The sequence below is a fragment of the Triturus cristatus genome, chromosome 4_2 (genome assembly GCF_964204655.1).
Source record: "Triturus cristatus chromosome 4_2, aTriCri1.1, whole genome shotgun sequence".
In the NCBI taxonomy this organism is placed as follows: Eukaryota; Metazoa; Chordata; class Amphibia; order Caudata; family Salamandridae; genus Triturus; species Triturus cristatus.
This window is the reverse complement of record NC_140586.1, coordinates 221,711,738-221,729,650: the sequence shown is the minus strand read 5'-3', so window position 1 is coordinate 221,729,650 and position 17,913 is coordinate 221,711,738. Positions and strand designations below refer to the sequence as shown.

General features: G+C 44.3%; 1 protein-coding gene across 1 annotated transcript in view; it reads right to left on the bottom strand.

The window, feature by feature from the left end:
* NPTXR (neuronal pentraxin receptor) overlaps positions 1-17,913 on the bottom strand; it is a 72,940-nt gene that overhangs the window by 41,467 nt on the left and 13,560 nt on the right. The gene's annotated exons all lie outside the window — the stretch shown is intronic.

Here is a 17,913-nt window from a genome sequence, read left to right as displayed (position 1 = left end):
AAGGCTGTGCGCTGACCAAAGGGTGCATCTGTTTTATTTGGGAGACAAATGTACATTCCTGGAGGTCAGCAGTGGGCAAAATACAAATTGATAGATGGCAAGACGGTGGTCACCATGCAGCCTGAGACCAAGGTCACATGTCTGTAAGGAAATCTGCAAGATACATTTGAGGTCATTTATTCTGTATAAAATGATAAAATGACAAGAACGTTCTCCGCTTGTCTCCAGGCTCTCTCTGTCCCATCCTTTGATCAAGAATTCCTTATTCAATACATTGAGGGCCATACGTAATATAGTTTGCTGACCATTGGTCTATTTAACGGCATGTTGACGATTACATTACGATGAATCTGGACTATGAAATTATGTTATTGTTATTTGTAATGCCAATGTGGGCGGATACAACAACATACAATGGATATTATTATTTTTTAAATCTATTTATTAAAAATCTTTTTTACCGTTTACACATTACAATATCGGAGCAAATGACAGGTAGTACAGCAGATAATGGAGAATGCAAGAACATACAGCACAGTCAGGATAGCGTGGTAAACATAATATGCCCACATCACAGTTCATCTACAGTAGTGAGCAAACATCCGAGAACGCATATATTACGGTAATCACTAGGGTTAGTGCCATATTAGGACTACTATCCCGTAGACGCATAGCTGCGAAGGCAACGCGCTTCTGTATATTGACTCCTGTAATAGAAAAGCAGAGAAGGCGATACACCAAGCAAACCCCAGCGGACAACGGAAACAGATGCATGCGTTATGGTAAACATTTTACTAAAGCCTCGAACGTCAAGGAATAGCATGTGATATGAGACAGTTCCACAAATGCAGTAGGCACCCATACACCAGCTCAACAATAAATACATCTGGTAAGAGCGAACAACATCTTTCATGAAGGAAGTTAAAGCGCTCTTGATAAACAAGTTCCTGCCCTAGAACCCCACGCCCGACAAGCAGGGCCGGACTGGGAACCAAAACCGGCCCTGTCAAACTGCTCAACCGGCCCCCCCTGGGAGGGAGGGGTGGTGCAGCCGAGCTGTTTGCTAGTGCCGGTTTCGGACGTTTTTTTTAAAGGGGGCTGATATTGCCGGACCCCGGTAACAAAAATGGCCCCCAGGGGCCCAAAACCGGCCCCCGCCCTGACGGCCCACCAGGGAAACGCCCGGTGCCCGCTACGGCCAGTCTGGCCTGCTGATTAGCACGCAAAACGCGCCTGCCTCTCCCTTGTTTATTACCAGAATTTTTATGATTGTAGTTTGATTTGGGTTTTTAGAGAGTTACTTATTTTTTTTACTTTTTGTATTTACTTAGTTATTGGATCCCCTAGCTTCCTCCTCTGTGACATTTTGTAATCTGCTTCACTTATTCTTGATCCACTATTCTCCAGGCCTGCTCTGACACATGTCCCTCACCCATAGTACATGCTTTGACTGTTTATGTTTATACCTTGTTTTGCCAGCCTAAAGTTTTTCTGCCCCAGTACTTTCGATTACCTTGTTGTGTTATCTATATGCTTCCTCTCTATCGCTCAACATTAAAGTGCTCTGATAGCCTCAAGGGTCTTGTTTGTGATATATAAAACTTTTTAAATAAATAAATAAATTTTTCAAATGGCAAGTCAGGGGCGAAGGGACAACTCAGGAGAATGTGGTTGACGATGTGGGTCATTTATTAACCGGGAGAAGCGGTCCGTCAGTGGCACATACAACTAATATTATTGAGTAGGGTAATAATACTATAAGTTTTTAAAAAAGTAAAGACAAGTCATTTGATGTGAGTGTATACAAATGTTCAATATTAACTTATTAAATGACGTTGAATTGCGGGCAAGATATTTTCAAGATCATCGCTTTGAACTAGAAGTTAGGCTTGGGGACAAATCACACATGGGCAATCTATTTTTGGCATCACATATATTACCATAACTCAATCGTACATTGCTGTAAGTCGCGGCAACAGTAAATCTGTGTTAAGTCCAAGGAAGAACAGTCTCAGTCCAGAGGGTGAGGAGGGCCCTTTTTTAGCATAAATGATGGGTCCCCGGTAAGTGCCCCCTCAAGGCACGTCAGTGTCCCCATATTTTTTTTAAATATATTTGTCTTTTTTTTTTTTTTTTGCACTTTTATGTAGCGCAAAGAAGTCCTACCAGGGCAGCATACTGCCTTACAAAGGAAATTCAAACACAAGTAAAACGTATAAGTGTTGTAAAGTACTAATATAAAAGCAATTAAGTACCAGTCAACAAGTGATCAGCACAACGGATTAAACAGTATAAAACAAAAAAGTGTTAAAAGTCGATATACAAGACTGGTAACAAGAAAAATTTCTCAATATAGATTACAGGGTGGATTAACAAAGGCATGTTACAATATATAAGAGAACTCCTGTAATATTACAATATATAAGAGAACTCCTGTAATACTGTTTTAAGTACTATTACATGACTTTGTGAATTGATCACAAAACATCTTAAATGGGAAGAAAACAAGAATATTCATGTCCACTTAGTATTGTCTAAATTGACCGTCCCCTCTTTTCATTTTTACCAGGAAGTTGAACATTTTGGGTTCGACTCACAAAGGCATGTAAGAGTACATAAAAGAGTCATACCACTCCACATTCTTATTTTTGTTGTTACTGTTTTATATAACATGAACTGGGCCCCAGGGCAATTAACAGGAGCACCAGATTGCATTAGACAGTCAGATTTATTTATTTTTCCTTGGAACAGCGAGGTTAAGTGTTAAGTGACTTCCTGACACTGTGACTTGAACCTGGTTCCCCAGAACCATAGTCGGGAGTTCTGGCCGTTAGGCCACATCTCCGCCTTCTCTCTCAAGTCCTTATGTGAATCGACAAAAAGGTGTACCCCCTCAGACACTTCCTTCCTGGTGGGTGAGTGTCCATTACGTTTTAGTCAGAGTCCTTGCAAGCGAGTGTCTCTCCAGGTCAGCAAGTGTCTCTTGAGGTGTGCGAGTGTCTCCTAGATGAGTGTGTCTCCTGATGACTGACTCTTTACACATTCAGAGACGCAGAGGCCTAGATTTACCAAGGTTGACTTACTTAAACAAGGATGTTGTGTTACATCCAGAGCTACCGACTTTGGGTCTAAAGATCCAGTTTTGAGTCCCGGCACGGGCTCAACATTCCGTGAATCTGGGCAAATCACGAAGGCCCGACTACGATTCATGCCGACCCATGCGCAGACGCCTGTTTACGCATAGCTCTAAATTATGAGTTGTTGGGTATTTAAAGCAGCCAATAATTAAGTTGCGTTAAGTAATTCAACCATCCTTAAATTTCGGCAGGTCAAAATTGCTGAAATTTAACAGGGGAAAGTCATACGCATTTACCGTATCGTTCGGATTTTTGTGCGTTAAACACCAAAATCTGCATGTTATTCCCCAGAAACTGAACCCTGTGGTATTGTTATTTACCATGTTGAATAAACAGCACCTACACGTGTTATCAGGCCCTTAATCTACCCGCTTCCTGAATAAAAAGTCATCTGGTCTTGTGGAATGTAACTGGTGCTCATGTGAGGCCCAATGTTCTCGAGCCGAGTTCTCGCTATAAAAATCTGCAAAAAAAACAGGGGCGCTGGTGCAGTGCTGGACGATTCTGCCCTGCGCCCTCCGGCCTTTTTAATAGTAAGCAAACAGATGCAGTGCCTTTTATCTCTTTGCACCCCTAGGCGCCACACAAGCACCCGCACAGCAGGTTAGCACATAACCCGCAGATACCACGCGGCTCTGGAGGAAGCTCGCCCCCCCGGCCCCACCCCGAGCAGGCAGAAAATCAATGCTCAGCTCGGTGATTCACTCAACTTTCCGCTACTGATGGAAGGCCGGAAGCCCCCCATGGAGAGGAAGGGGGGTTAGCAGGAGAGGTCATTATTCACAGTGAGCATCTGAGCCCCCCACACGCACAGGAACGCTTCCCTGCTGTACCACCCTGGGCCACCAGCTGAGACCTGGCACACATCAGGGGAGGAGAGAGAGGCGAGAAGATGAGAGGAGGGGGGGGGGGGGGAAGCGAGAAGGTGAGCAGAGGGATGAAAGAGAGACACAGAGACAAGGAAGAGAGATGGGCCGGGGGAGGGAGGAAGGTGCGAGATGTTGGTAACGGGAGACGTTTGGAACCGCAGGGGAGAATCGAGGAGCGGTCAGAGAGGGGGCGGCAGGGAAGGGCGCGCGGGGACAGATCGGAAGGGCAGCAGATCCGGGCCCTGCTTGTCACCGGAAGAGCGTGGCACGTGGAAACACGAGGAGTGACCCAGTAAACAGCCTGGAAAGGCGATGCACAGAGCTGTCCGTTCTTGTCTTCATTTTAGGAATTCGACGTGTTTGCTTTGACAGTTCCTGAGGGACGAGCAGGGTATTGTGTGGTACTGGCGGGGGTAAGGGGGTCGAATGGACAGGTGTATTCCTTTTTTTAAAAATATCGTTTCATTGGCCGTAGTTAAAAGGATACAGTGCACGGCACTTCATCAAAGAGGAAATGGACAAAAAGTTAAATGACATAACATAAGACAATATTCGGGGCTTGCCGTTTTTATTATTGCTTATCATTCATAGCCCCTCCCTACAAAACATAATATTCAACTAGTCAACTTCGACCCTCCCTTCAGCCCCAACACATCTTATTTATTTATTTATGCACTTTTATATAGCGCGTACTTTACCCAAAGGTGTGAGAGCGCTTTACAAAAAAGCGAAGTGAATTATATAAGGAAAAACAGTAACATGGTATACACAAGGAGATGATGGACGTAGTGCTGAAACTTTTCAGACACTCACCCCCAGTCACAGATCTGGGTTGAATCCATCATCGTTCATTAGCTCACGTCGCCACCCCAGTTCAGACACAGCTATATGCAAATCAGTCTTGACCCTGTGCCTCATGGGAACAGTCCAGTCCGACGGGAAACAAGCATCCTGGGACCGGTTTCATTCTAGCAGCCCTCATCAGCTAGGCCAGCTTGAATCCAGTGGCAAAGTGAGCAAGGGACCCATGTCTGGGCATACCCTGCCAACTTAGGGCGAACAAAGCAAACACAAGGAGATAATGGACGGAGCGCTGAAACTTTTCAGACACTCACCCCCTGTCACAGTTCTGGGTTGAATCCATCATCGTTCTTTAGCTCACGTCGCCACCCCAGTTCAGACACAGCTATATGCAAATCAGTCTCGACCCTGTGCCTCATGGGAACAGTCCAGCCCGAACTGCCAAGTCATGTCTTTCCTGGACCGGAAACAAGCATCCTGGGACCGGTTATATGTACAACAGTTACTCGTTGTGTGATTTACAGATTAACAAGTTACATATTCACTCAAGATTACATATTAAAAAAAGGTGGAATGATTGGGGTTACACAAATACATAATTACACGCTGCCCATACACCCATGCCCTACCCATTCCTTTTCACAGCCGTTAGATCTGTCGGGCTGTAGCATGGAATGAAGTTTGATTGATGGAAGCAGTAAAGGTACATATGCCAGAGCTACAATATGGAATAAAGAGACCAGTGATTTGATGTAACTTCAGGGGCGATGTGTGATGTCCTTGACGCCTCAGGACCGGCACATTACAAGGGTCTAGCAGCACTGAAGAGGAGGTCACACGTGTGCTGGAGCACTGTTGGCATCATATATATATAAACTCATGCTTGATATGAGCATGAGTTTAATGCAATGAAATTTTAGCTCAGTAAAGTTGCATAATGTGCGCTAGTAAATAATTATAGGCTCACTCGAGCTTGATAATGATTGATGCTTGAAGGATGGTGTCAATAAAGCTCACTTGAGCTTGAATGACGAGCACAGTAACAGCGATTGAACTATTAACATGAAATGCGATGTTAATTGTCAAACATGATTAATGCGAAATAACATGATTTTTAAATTGCACATTAGAAATTGTTTTTAACTGTGAACAAAAAGAAATGTAATGTGAATGCCATGACTGAAACTACGAGTCTGTTTTCCATGTTAGTCACGTTTGTAGTTGTATTATTGCACGGTATGCACTTTAAAAAAATGGCCACATTTCAAACTTCTTTACCAGTGAGCAAGACTGCTTGGCAGTCGAAACCCGTTTGGTAGCGGCAGAAAATAAAAGTTAAAAACCGCACATGGCGTCGTCATCGTCTTTTTGAAATATTTATGAGAATCGTCTCGAGGAGTCTAATAGATGACACAACTCTCACTTTGGAGGGCCAAGGGATGCTTGAGGACAACGAAGAAATATATATATATATATACATATATATATATATATTAGCTTCAAGCATTCACCAACTTTCGCTGAATGGTGGAAAATGAATGCACAAACTCCTCTTCGTCGGTAAACACAAAAATATTTATTGTATTAATGACTCCCTTCTGTCTGCCATGACGCGTTTCGGCCGGAAAACGGCCTTGATCACATGTATATATATATATATATATTCACTTAAAAAACCATAGGTTTCACACATATTATAGTTAGGTGGACATTTCACTCGTAAAAAAAACAATGAAAATCCCCCATTATAGTTAGTTCAGATAACTATAACTTGCGCGCCCGCAATCCACTGCTCATGACGTCACATATTACATCACTCATGACTTGGTCAGTGGCATCACTCATGACATCACTGATGACATCATCCTTGTGATAGAGTGGCGGTCACGCGAGTTATAGTTATCTGAACTAACTATAACGGGGGAATTTCATTGGTTTTTTACGAGTGAAATGTCCACCTAACTATAACATGTGTGAAACCTATGGTTTTTTAAGTGAATTTGCAAGGTTTTTTAAATGCTAATTCCTAACTATAATGTGTGTGAAACCTATGGTTTTTTCAGTGAATTTGTACGGTTTTTTAAATGCTAAGTTATGTATGTATTATTATATTTTTTATATATTTATTTTACAATAAACTACGTATTAAAAAGTTTATATTTTTTTTTTTAGGGTTTTTCACGGTGCGCGCACCGTGCGCGCACTCCGCGATTTTTTGAAAAAAATTAAAATGTTTTTTTCTGCCTCCGGGGTCCTTCAGAGACCCCCTGACAAAGGCTAGGGGGTCAGGAACTCTCTACCCTGCCCCCTTTTCACGTTCGCCACCTTCCTTTTTCACTCTCGCACTCAAAACAAACAAAATGGCGGCCGACACTTCCTGATTTCGACCGATTCGAACGTTGGCTAACATTTAACCACCAATCAGAATTACGCTCGCGCACGTTAGGGTGCGCGCACGGTGCGCGGCTATAGATATTTATGTGCTTTTCACTCAATTTTCTCAGGAACTACTGAACAGATTGACTCCATATATGCAAAAGGCACTTCCCTGACCTGAGGACTACCTCTTTGCCAAATTTCAAGTAATTCTGTTCAGCCGTTCGGGCTGTACCTTTGACTAAAGGTCCTATGGGGAAATGCATGGGGAAAACGCATTTTGGGACACCCCTTTTTTCTCGGCCCCCGCTTGACGAATCCCCCCAAGACTTTCAGGGTAGGAGCTGAGCGGGGCGCCCCCTTAGTTTTGAAAATTTCGCGAAGATTCGTCAACCGGCGCCAAAGTTATTCAAAATAGAATTTTGAGATTTCCTATGGAAACTCGGTCCTAACTATAACTATCTACTGGCGACCGCCAGTAGATAATATACACATATACACAATAAATCTCTTCACCAGCACGGAAGAAATCCAGCCATATATACGGGACACTGATGAGACCTCATATGTTTATAGGAGCTATGTGGAGACCTAATATATGTCAGTAGGAGCAGTGGTTGAAATGGGCCGGTACTGTCCGGTACTGAGTACCTGCACTTCTTTAATTGGAGAGGGAGAGTACCGGCACAACTCAGGAGTAGATACTGTGAATAGTAAGTACCTGCATTTCTATATTTCTAATTAAAGCACTGACTAGGAGCACTGAAGACACCTTGTATATGTGCATACAAGCACCAAGTAGACCCCCATATATATGTATAGACGTCAGGAGGACACCTCTGTCTATCTATAATCAGAGGATTCAAGATGATACGTTATAATGTGTACAGGGGCTCCAAGGAGACCACCATATATATGTGGTGTGTGGAGCTGCCAGGAGACCTCAATATATGTTTGTAGAAGGAGAACACCTTATAAATGTGTATAGGAGCATGGAGGAAACCCCATATATATATGGATAGAAGTCGGGAGGACACCTTATAAACGTGTACAGGAGCTACAGCTCCAACAATACTCCCTATATATGTACGTAGAAGTCAGGAGGACACCTTATACTGAGTGTAGGAGCTCTGGGGAGCCCCCCTTTAATATGTGTATAGCAGTCGGGAGGTCACCTGATAAATGTGTACAGGAGCTAGTTTCAGCTTTGTTACATTGCCTTTCCCAAATAACTACTCTACAAGAGGGCATTAGAGCCCAACCACTTAGATTTTTTTATCGCTCGAGAATCTCTCAATCACTGGGCACTTATAACAGGGCGCCGCAGACTGGCTCTATGAAAGGTAAAGTTAGAACCCACCACCCACAAAGTCACTTATCCCTTTCTAACAGATTTGAGGCTCTATCACCACTAGAGTAATTTGACTGACTGCCACAATGTGCAGATAGTATAGAGGAGATCAGTGAACCCATTATTCCCTCCACGCCCACCCAACAGTTGACTAACGACATAGCCAATCAGGAAAAGACTTTGAGGGTAATCTCGTGGACTGCTCTCCAAGCGAAAGAATCCAGATAGGTCAAGGGTTGTGGAACACAACTTAATAATTTGCTGCCAAGAGGCCTGGCTTTTAGACCCTCCCCACATAGATGGTTATATGACTTATCATGTTCCAGCTACTCCATTGAAGTCATGCTGTGCTAAAGGAGGCCTGGCTACCTTTATATCAGTGACTCTAGTGGGCACTAATGCACGTGATGTCACTATTACACCGTACTAATTACTATGCAGAAGGCCTTCGATTTGTTGGAGGATGCCCTACATAAGATATAAAATGATCACGGGAAGGAACTCTTAATCATCTGACTATGAGATTTTAATATCCAAGTATGTAATCCAAAATTCTTAGCATCATGAGGTATATGTGGTGAGATAGAACAAACCCTCACACACTTCTAGCACACCCCATATGGGTACACGTTGAATAGAGTGGTTCTTGCTAATAACCTGATATTTGCCCAAGAAGTTGGCACAGTAATCTCTATGCAAATACCAACGTATGTAGGATAGGCTCAAATTCCACTATTGATCATGTATTAATCTCCAAGGAACTGTTATTGGTCCTTAAAGGCCGTAAAGGTTTTACCAGCTGCATAAGTGATCATATTCCTCTAATATTGTTTTTTAACTTAGATCTGGGTAGGAATACCCATGAAGTACCATAAAACAGGGTAAAATATAGTAAGAATAAGGTTGTGAACATTAACTAGGAGAAAATTGATAAGGATGCGTTTCTCAAAGACCCGTTAGTAAGTAATCAAGCTCAAATTTCGATGGTTCTGTAGGGTGACTCAAACCATGCAAATGTCATACAGGCCTATTCCTCTCTAAACAGCTACATGGCAGCACGACTAAAAGCGCCATAAAAATAAATAAGAGCACTAGATGGTTTAACAGCGCATGCTCTAAGACCCACAAATCTCTAAAGCTAGCTCGTAACAAACATCCGCGAGATCAGACAGGAGTAGCCATGGTTAGGAATGCCTATAAGGAAGTGGTTACAAAAAGGAAGGGTGAAATAAAGGAGGGGGCCTGGGAAGATCTAAGGATAGCAAGCACCCTGAAAGACCCCCGAGCCTTTTGGCAAGGTGTTAACTCCCCAAATTTGGGGGAGACGAAATGACAAAAGTGGAGACCGTAATATCAGCTAAAGATTAGGTGGACCATTTGTCAAAAATATTTGGCCCAGACCATTAATACGGTCTCGGAATCCGTAGTCCCCATTGATTTGAATGTTGCTATAGCCCTAAATAGGTCAATTGAGGTGTCAGACATCACTCTAGCTATTGAGTGCAGTCGCCCAGAGAGAGCCCAAGGACATGACAGAATCCCATCAGATCTTTTTAAAACTCTCCCGCAAATCTAGGCTCCATTAATCATGAATGTAATAAGATGTGCAATTGTAGACCCGCGTTAAGACATAGCTGGAGCCAATTTAAAAAATTTATTTTTTTATTTTTCATTGATAACACAGCATAGACAAATAGTAGAACATAGTTGTGCAATTTATTCCCATTATTTGCATGTCTATAACAGTAACAGTTCACAACCCACAACTCCATCTCCCCCAAGATTCAACAGCATCCCAATCAGGTTTGGCATTGATAGAGAATATCAAGTGATAGCCAATAATTATACCAAGTAAGAACACAATTTCATTCCAGTAGGACTGTATTCAGGGACAGCTTCAGATGGTCTGGAAGAAGGAACCCTCTGTGTCATTGCATCTCAAGCAGCGTGGGTCATGAGCCCTTCCCATGGTATGGAGTCAACTCCTATCATAGTACACTCGATGAAGGATTTTGAATTGGACCGGTCGTAGTCATGTTTTTATGGCTACTTCCCTGGGATGCATTAGGGCTGCCTCCCATCCCAATTAGTGTCCTTCATGTCTCCCACGTCCACTACCCATTTTTCACGAAAACCCTTCAGGGTGTCTGGCATATTATTTTTTTGAAAATCTTTTGATTCATTTTTCAATGCAATACAAAACAAAATAGAGCATGATTGCGCTATCAAGCACCATCACATTATTAGTGAGGAAGGCATAGAAACTGGAGTTTCCCATGTGGGGGCACGGAAACAAGAGGAACAGATCAACATCATGGATTCAAGCATCATACGGGAGAACATTGCTTACGGTTGAGCTTTTCATGATTCTTAAGTGGACCCACTAGCGGTAGAGTGAGCAGGAGAGTGTGGGCGTTGGGGGGTCACCGGCTTGTCTAGCTGAATGCCATTACCAGATACCGCAGAGGGAGCTGCAGCTTCTCCATCCGGTGTCCGGTGTGGTAGAGTCTGATTTGCCTCCCAGAGATGTGCCTTAATCACCCAACTTGCCTAGTATGTCACCCAAAAGTCTGGCACATTATTAATGAGGATTTTGATAAGTGAAGGCGATAACATTTCTCCCCAGTTCCTCCATTAGTAGCCTCTCTTCCAATGGCGCAAATTCTGGGATACCTTCACCCGGGTGCCCCTCTGCCCTCCATGTATGCCGCACTTGTGCATATTTTAGGAATTGATTCCCTTGCATTCAATATTCTTGCAGAAGCGAGGAGAATAGAATGATGTCACCATTTTCAATTAGATCTCCCACTTTGGGGACCCTATCAGATTCCAAGCCCAAATCCCTTTAGTCTTAGTAATTCGGGAAGCCAGCACCTCCCACAGAGGCATTTCTCTTGTGGGCTTACCATGCCACCCGATGGATTTCGTAGCTCTATCCCAGGTCGCAGTCGCTAACCTAGTGGCAGGAAGGAGTCGCTGTGTCGCCTGACCCCATTAATGTACGCAAACAAATGATGGACGGAATGCTGAATGAATCATACATTCACCCTCAGTCAAGAGATCTGGGTTAAATCCATCATTCTTTCTCTCACCATGCCACCCCAGCCTAGACCCAGCCATATGCAAATCAGTCTTGACCCTGTGCCTCATGGGAACAGTCCAGACCGAACTGCAAAACCAAGTCCTCCCTGGACCGGAAACATGCATCCTGGGACCGGTTTCTGGGTATTACCCTTCACCAGCCAGGATTGCTTGAACCCAGTGGCACAGTGAGCAAGGGACCCACTTCTGGGCATACCCATCCCACTTAGGGTGAAAAGTGCTACGCAAACAAATGATGGACGGAATGCTGAATAAATCGTACATTCACCCCCAGTCAAGAGATCTGGGTTAAATCCATCGTTCTTTTGCTCACCATGGCACCCCAGCCTAGACCCAGCCATATGCAAATCAGTCTTGACCCTGTGCCTCATTTGAACAGTCCAGACCGAACTGCCAAACCAGGTCCTCCCTGGACCGGAAACAAGCATCCTGGGACCGGTTTCTGGGTATTACCCTTCATCAGCCAGGCTAGCTTGAACCCAGTGGCACAGTGAGCAAGGGACCCACATCTGGGCATACCCAGCCCACTTAGGGTGAAAAGTGCTATGCAAACAAATGATGGACGGAATGCTGAATAAATAATACATTCACCCCCAATCAAGACCCTGTGCTTAATGGGAACAGTCCAGACCGAACTGCCAAGTCTTTTGGCATTTGTGACCCCATTAATGTAGGCAAGATCTTGGATTCCATTGTGACCATTCCAGACTGAAAGTGGAGTGATCTAGGAGGGTATAGATCCAATCATTAATGTTTATGAGGTGGGATGCCCAATAATAGGCACGCATGTCTGGCAGAGCTGTTCTACCATTGTATTGATTACTTTGCAGAGTTGTTAGGGCTATTCTAGGGTGTTCACCTTCCCACAACAATGTTTGCAAATTCCCTTCTATTGTGGTGAAAGTCTCCAGGGTGATCGGGTAGTATTTGTTCTAGAGGGCATAGAGTAGCTTAGGCAGTTATACTATCTTAAACTTATCTCGCAAGCAATGTGAGGGGTAGTCCCCGCCACCTCTCCATGTCCTCCCAGCAGGTGTGTATGACTCTCCCTAGGCTGCGTTCAAAGCATATCTCTTTTTGTAGCGTATATATATATTCCTTGGTATTTGAACTCCACGGCAGGTGACAGGGTAAAGGCGGCATACTAGACTCCACTTGTGGAAGATATATTATTGATTTATCCAAATTACTGCAGTATCCTGAATAGCTTCCGCATTTCTCCAATACCTGGAAAAGTAGAGGTAGGGACAGGGAGGGTTCGGTGATAAAGAGGAGGATTTCGGCCACATAGAGCGAGATCTTCTTCTCAAAGGGAGCCTCGCCTGAGATGTGGAAACCCCGGATCCCAGGGTGGTTGTGGATTTTACATGCCAGTGATTCTATGGTGACAGCAAACAGGATGGGGAAATGGGGGAATCCCTGCCTCGTACCCCTACCTAGCAGAAATTCTGAGGACATAACTCCCTTTTTTCTGACAGAGGTCACTGGGACCTGGTAAAACAATCTGACCCATTTTCTATAGTGAGGACAGATCACACATTTTACCAGTGTACACTCCAGGAAGGGCCAATTCACAGCATCAAACACTTTTTCGGTGTCTAGAGCTAGAAAAACATGTGGCTCCAGTCGGTCTTCTATTTCATTTAACCAATTATGGTGCGTCATAGATTATATAGTGTAGACCTTCCAGGCAGGAAGCCCGATTGGTCGCAATGTATCAGTGGTATGATAACTTGTATAAGTCTAGTGGATAAGATCATAGCCAGCATTTTAAACTTGGTGTTTAGCAGGGACATTGGACGATAGGAAACACAATGCTCCCTGGGTTTACTGTCTTTATGTATCACTACTATGGCTGCCCGCATTAGGTCAGGGTGGAGACTCCCAGTCTGATCTGCCTCCAAGAACATGATTAAAAGATGGGGTGCCAATAGGTCCATGTATCTCTTGTAGAATTTTGCAGGACTTCCATTTGGACCTAGGGTCTTATTGTATTTGAGTTCCGCCAATGTTATCTCCGTGTTGAGTGCTTCTCGGGCCTCCTCGTCTAGAAAGGGGGTCGTGATCGAATCTAGAAATGCACCTATCTGGGGTGATGTCTGCAGCTGTCAAGCCCTACATAAGTCTTTGTAGTAGCAAGCGAAGGTGCCTGCAATCTCGCTGTCCAATTCCGCGACTTCCCCATCAGGCCCAACTATTCGGCGAACCCATCTGGTCTCTACCGCTTTCCTTCCCAGCCAAGCCAGCAGTTTACTGGTCTTGTCACCGGCATCATATATACTGTGCCAGGGCTCGGTATTCCTCCTTCAGTAGTGTTAGTTAGGACAAGAGGATTGGGTTTCGGGGCTAGGGTTTTCTCAAGTTCCAACAGTTGGCTCTCTGTTCATTCTGGGGAACCAAATGTCTTTTTTTCTGTTCTGTGTGATTAAAGTTTGTGCCCTATCACGAAGGACTGTTCTGTAGGCTTCCCAGAGCACTACTTTGGATGTGACTGAATTCTCATTTCCCTTCAAATAAAGCTTAATGTCAACCCGAAGGCCCTTGCAGCTCAGAGAGGCTTTCTTCAGTAACGGAAATTCTGGTTAGGCAACATTAATTCAGTCAGCGGCAAGATGGCAAGAAGAGGCGCAAGATATTTTGTGGGCTGGTTCTGAGCTCGTTCACAGCACAATCTTGGCCACACCCCAGCAGGAAGCTATTATTATCCCCATTTTCAAAAAGGGAGTCAAGAGTCATCCCCACTGTTCCCGCCCAATCTCTCTGTTAGATAATACGGTAAAGATCCTGGGCAGGGCAATCTTGGAACTTTGGTCATCTGAGACCCAGTATCTCTTGGATGTCCAGTTTAGGTTCCGCCCCGGCCAAGGAACCATAGAGCAGTCCCCGAATGTATCCCTTATTGTCCAAAAATATACAAAGGCAAAAAAAGCCTGTGTCCATCTGGCCTTTATGGACTTAGCATGTGCCTTTGACACATTGGATCGTTCCGAACTATGGTCAGTAATGGCACAATTATGGATTGATTGTGCAATTATTACCCTGCTCTGTAGGCTTCACACACACACCACAGCCAGAGTCCAATACAGTAGGAATGGGGATTTAACAGAAGAGTTCCCCCTCTGTAGCTGGGGTCAGACAAGGATGCTTACTGGCACCTTTTCTCTAGTTAATTTATATCAATGGCCTTGAAGATTATCTGTGCAGAGTAGGGAAAGACACTCCAACGGTTAATTCACACAAAATTCCTGTACTACTCTACACAGATGATGCGGTGTTTATAGCAAATACACTGCAAATGGCCTTCAATTGTTGCTTGATGCTTTTAATAGTTTTATGGACAACTTTGGACTCAAGACAAATCGCACTAAATCCTTTGTACTGAACCTCTTCATCTCATGACACCCCCTGCCACTAATGTACCGGTACCTTTACGACGTATGTAACAGATGTGGTCTCTTGTTTCTTCTCCTTGTTATTTGCAAAAACCATGATTGATTACCCTGTAACTTGATGTGCAAGCATTTCTAAAGGTCTTTGAAAAATGTAAAAAAAAAAAAAATCCTTTGTACTGAAATGTGGCCCAAAATTAGCCAATACTAGGACATTTCTGCTTGGTGGTGAAGAAATTAGATAAACTCCCCATTTCACATGTTTAGGAGTGCCAGTTGATGTTAATTTTAATTGGAAGTTTTTATTGAATGTCAGAGCTTTGCAGTTTCAAGGATCGATGGATGCTGTTTTTAGATTCTCGAAAGGATTGGGGCATAAGCCAGTGAAAGAACTGCTCTGTGCTTGTCAATTGCTTCTTTTGGTGCCGGTGTTCGGAATTATACCAACAGCAATTCTCTCCAAATAATCGAAAACAAGTTCCTAAGAGGGCTGTTGGCAGTGCCACGATCTACTCCCGCATCCTTTTGCCATGATTAAGTCGGGCTGGGCCTTTTAGAAGACTATATTAAATTATAGCTATATTTACTCTAGTTCAGAATTTGGAAAAACCCAGAGGCCCATCTTTGTAGATCAATAATGACTGACTGTATGACTTTGGATTACTGTTTAGATACCCCATGCCTCAAGTTTATCAAATTGTGCTTTGCTGGGCTGGGCACCCCAGAATATTTTTCCAAACCAGGCAGCCTTGGCAGTATTTCACCTGGCAGAATCAAAGAGCTCTTCTACCAACATGTTCAATGAGCCCGAATGGTGACTAGGAACACTGGGTCTGGAGAGCACCCGACATTATCCTGCACACCCTGCACTTTATTCATAGCTAATTTTAAACGCGAGGCAAAAATTCTTGCTGACCAGGTTCTACCTTAAAACTTTAAATTTCTGGGAGGTTTTTCCAGCTCAAGGCAACTGGTTCCCATCACTTCCTCTCTGCCTCTGTGATGGCTCTGCACATCAAAGCACTGAGAACTTTATTTTATTTTGTACCTTTTATACCCCGCGGAGAAGGCAGTTCCTCCACCCTGTCTTGCAAGCGCGAGAAATTAGGTCTCACGAGGTGGCTCTGCTTTATTTCATCTGAGAAGCATAGATGTTATGCATGCTGTGCTGAATTATATTTTAAGTGCCCTGAGAATCCGCAGCAAATGCTAAATCAATTATCTTCCTATTGTGTCTTTTCTTTTATGAATTGTGATTGATTTGAATATGCTTTCCATTATTGTTTATTGTTATGTATTTTGATGCAAACTGTTACGGCTCGCTAGAGTTGAATAGAGTATTTTGACTGATTGACTGTGTACAGGAGCTACAGCTCCAAGGAGACCCCATTATATATGTGCATAGAAGTCAGGGGGACACCTTATAAATGCGTATAAGGGTGCTGAGGAGACCGCTTATATATATTTGTAGCAGTCAGGAGGACACCTTATAAATGCATACAGGAGCTCCGATGAGACTTCAGACATATCTGCATTGGTGCGCCCAGGAGCCACGTACTGGGTCGCACTGAGCATGGCTTAATTTGAGGCAGTGGTTTCCGGTGCTCGGCACCAGAACTTAATTGTCAACACTGACACTTGTGACAGCCTGCCACAAGGTGGTGCTGTCTGGATCCTCTAGAGATAACCACAACAACAGTTAATTATTCATTCAATATACATCAACCATGAGTTTAGCCTGCTGCCCAAGCAATTCTTATAGCTTTGGGGCTTAAAATAGTCTGAATTGTCACACTTGTAGGAGTGCGATGGTTAGTAGTTGTTACTATCATTGGCAGCATGGCGGGGCAATGTGTGGAGTAAGCTGCAGTGGCCTCCTGATGAGAGCCCTGGCACTTATTCTTTTACAAATTAAGCACTGGCCCTGAGATAACTTGTATATGCTGCTAAGAGGAAGCTGTTCCGAGACTAGACCCTCACATACCCCGGCAAGGAGGGGGCCGTCACCCCCTCCTCCCTCCAGGGCCCTCATGTTCGCAGTGTGAGTCTTAATAATGTTTAAAATGAGTCCTCTCAATGTAAGCCGTTTGTGCAAGATCAGTTGTTCTGGTTAAACGTGTTCTGAATAGTGATGAGGCGCCCTGCCCCCTCTCCCCCAACCCCCAGGCGGATCCGCCGAGAGGTCTGAACACTCATGAAAAATAAATGAAGACGTCTGCATAATACATTCATTGACAAAAAATATTATATGGAAACGCTGGGAGCATGAACAAGCACTGACCGCGGCAAGAGGTCTGGCTATGTTTTTACGTGGGGTGGAAAGAGGGAGGGGGAGAGAGAGAGGGAGGGAGGGAAGGAAGGGAGAGAGAGACAGAAGAAGAGAAAGGGAAAAAAGAGGGATAAAAAGAGGAAGAGAATGAGAGACAGAAGAAGGAGAGGAATGAGAGAAGGACGGGGAGAGGGATGGAAAGAGAGATGGGAGGGAGAGGGAGAGAGAGGGGGGAGAGAGAGAGGGAGGGAGAGAGAGAGAGAGAGAGAGGGATAGAGAAAGAGCGGAGGGAGAGAGAGAGAGGGGGAAGAGAGAGGGACAGAGAGAGAGAGTGAGGGATAGAGAAAGGGATAGAGAGAGAGAGTGGAGAGAGAGGGGGAGAGAGTGAGAGAGAGGGAGACGGAGACAGATAGGGGGAGAGAGAGAGAGGGGGAGGGAGGGAGAGAGAGAGAGAGAGGGTGGGAGGGAGAGAGAGAGAGAGGGAGGGAGATACAGGGATAGAAGAGAGAGGGAGGGAGGGATAGAGAGAGAGAGAGTGAAGGATAGAGAGAGAGGGAGAGAGAGAGAGCGGAAGCGAGAGAGTGATATGGGCAAAGAGAGAGAGGGGGATAGAGGGAGG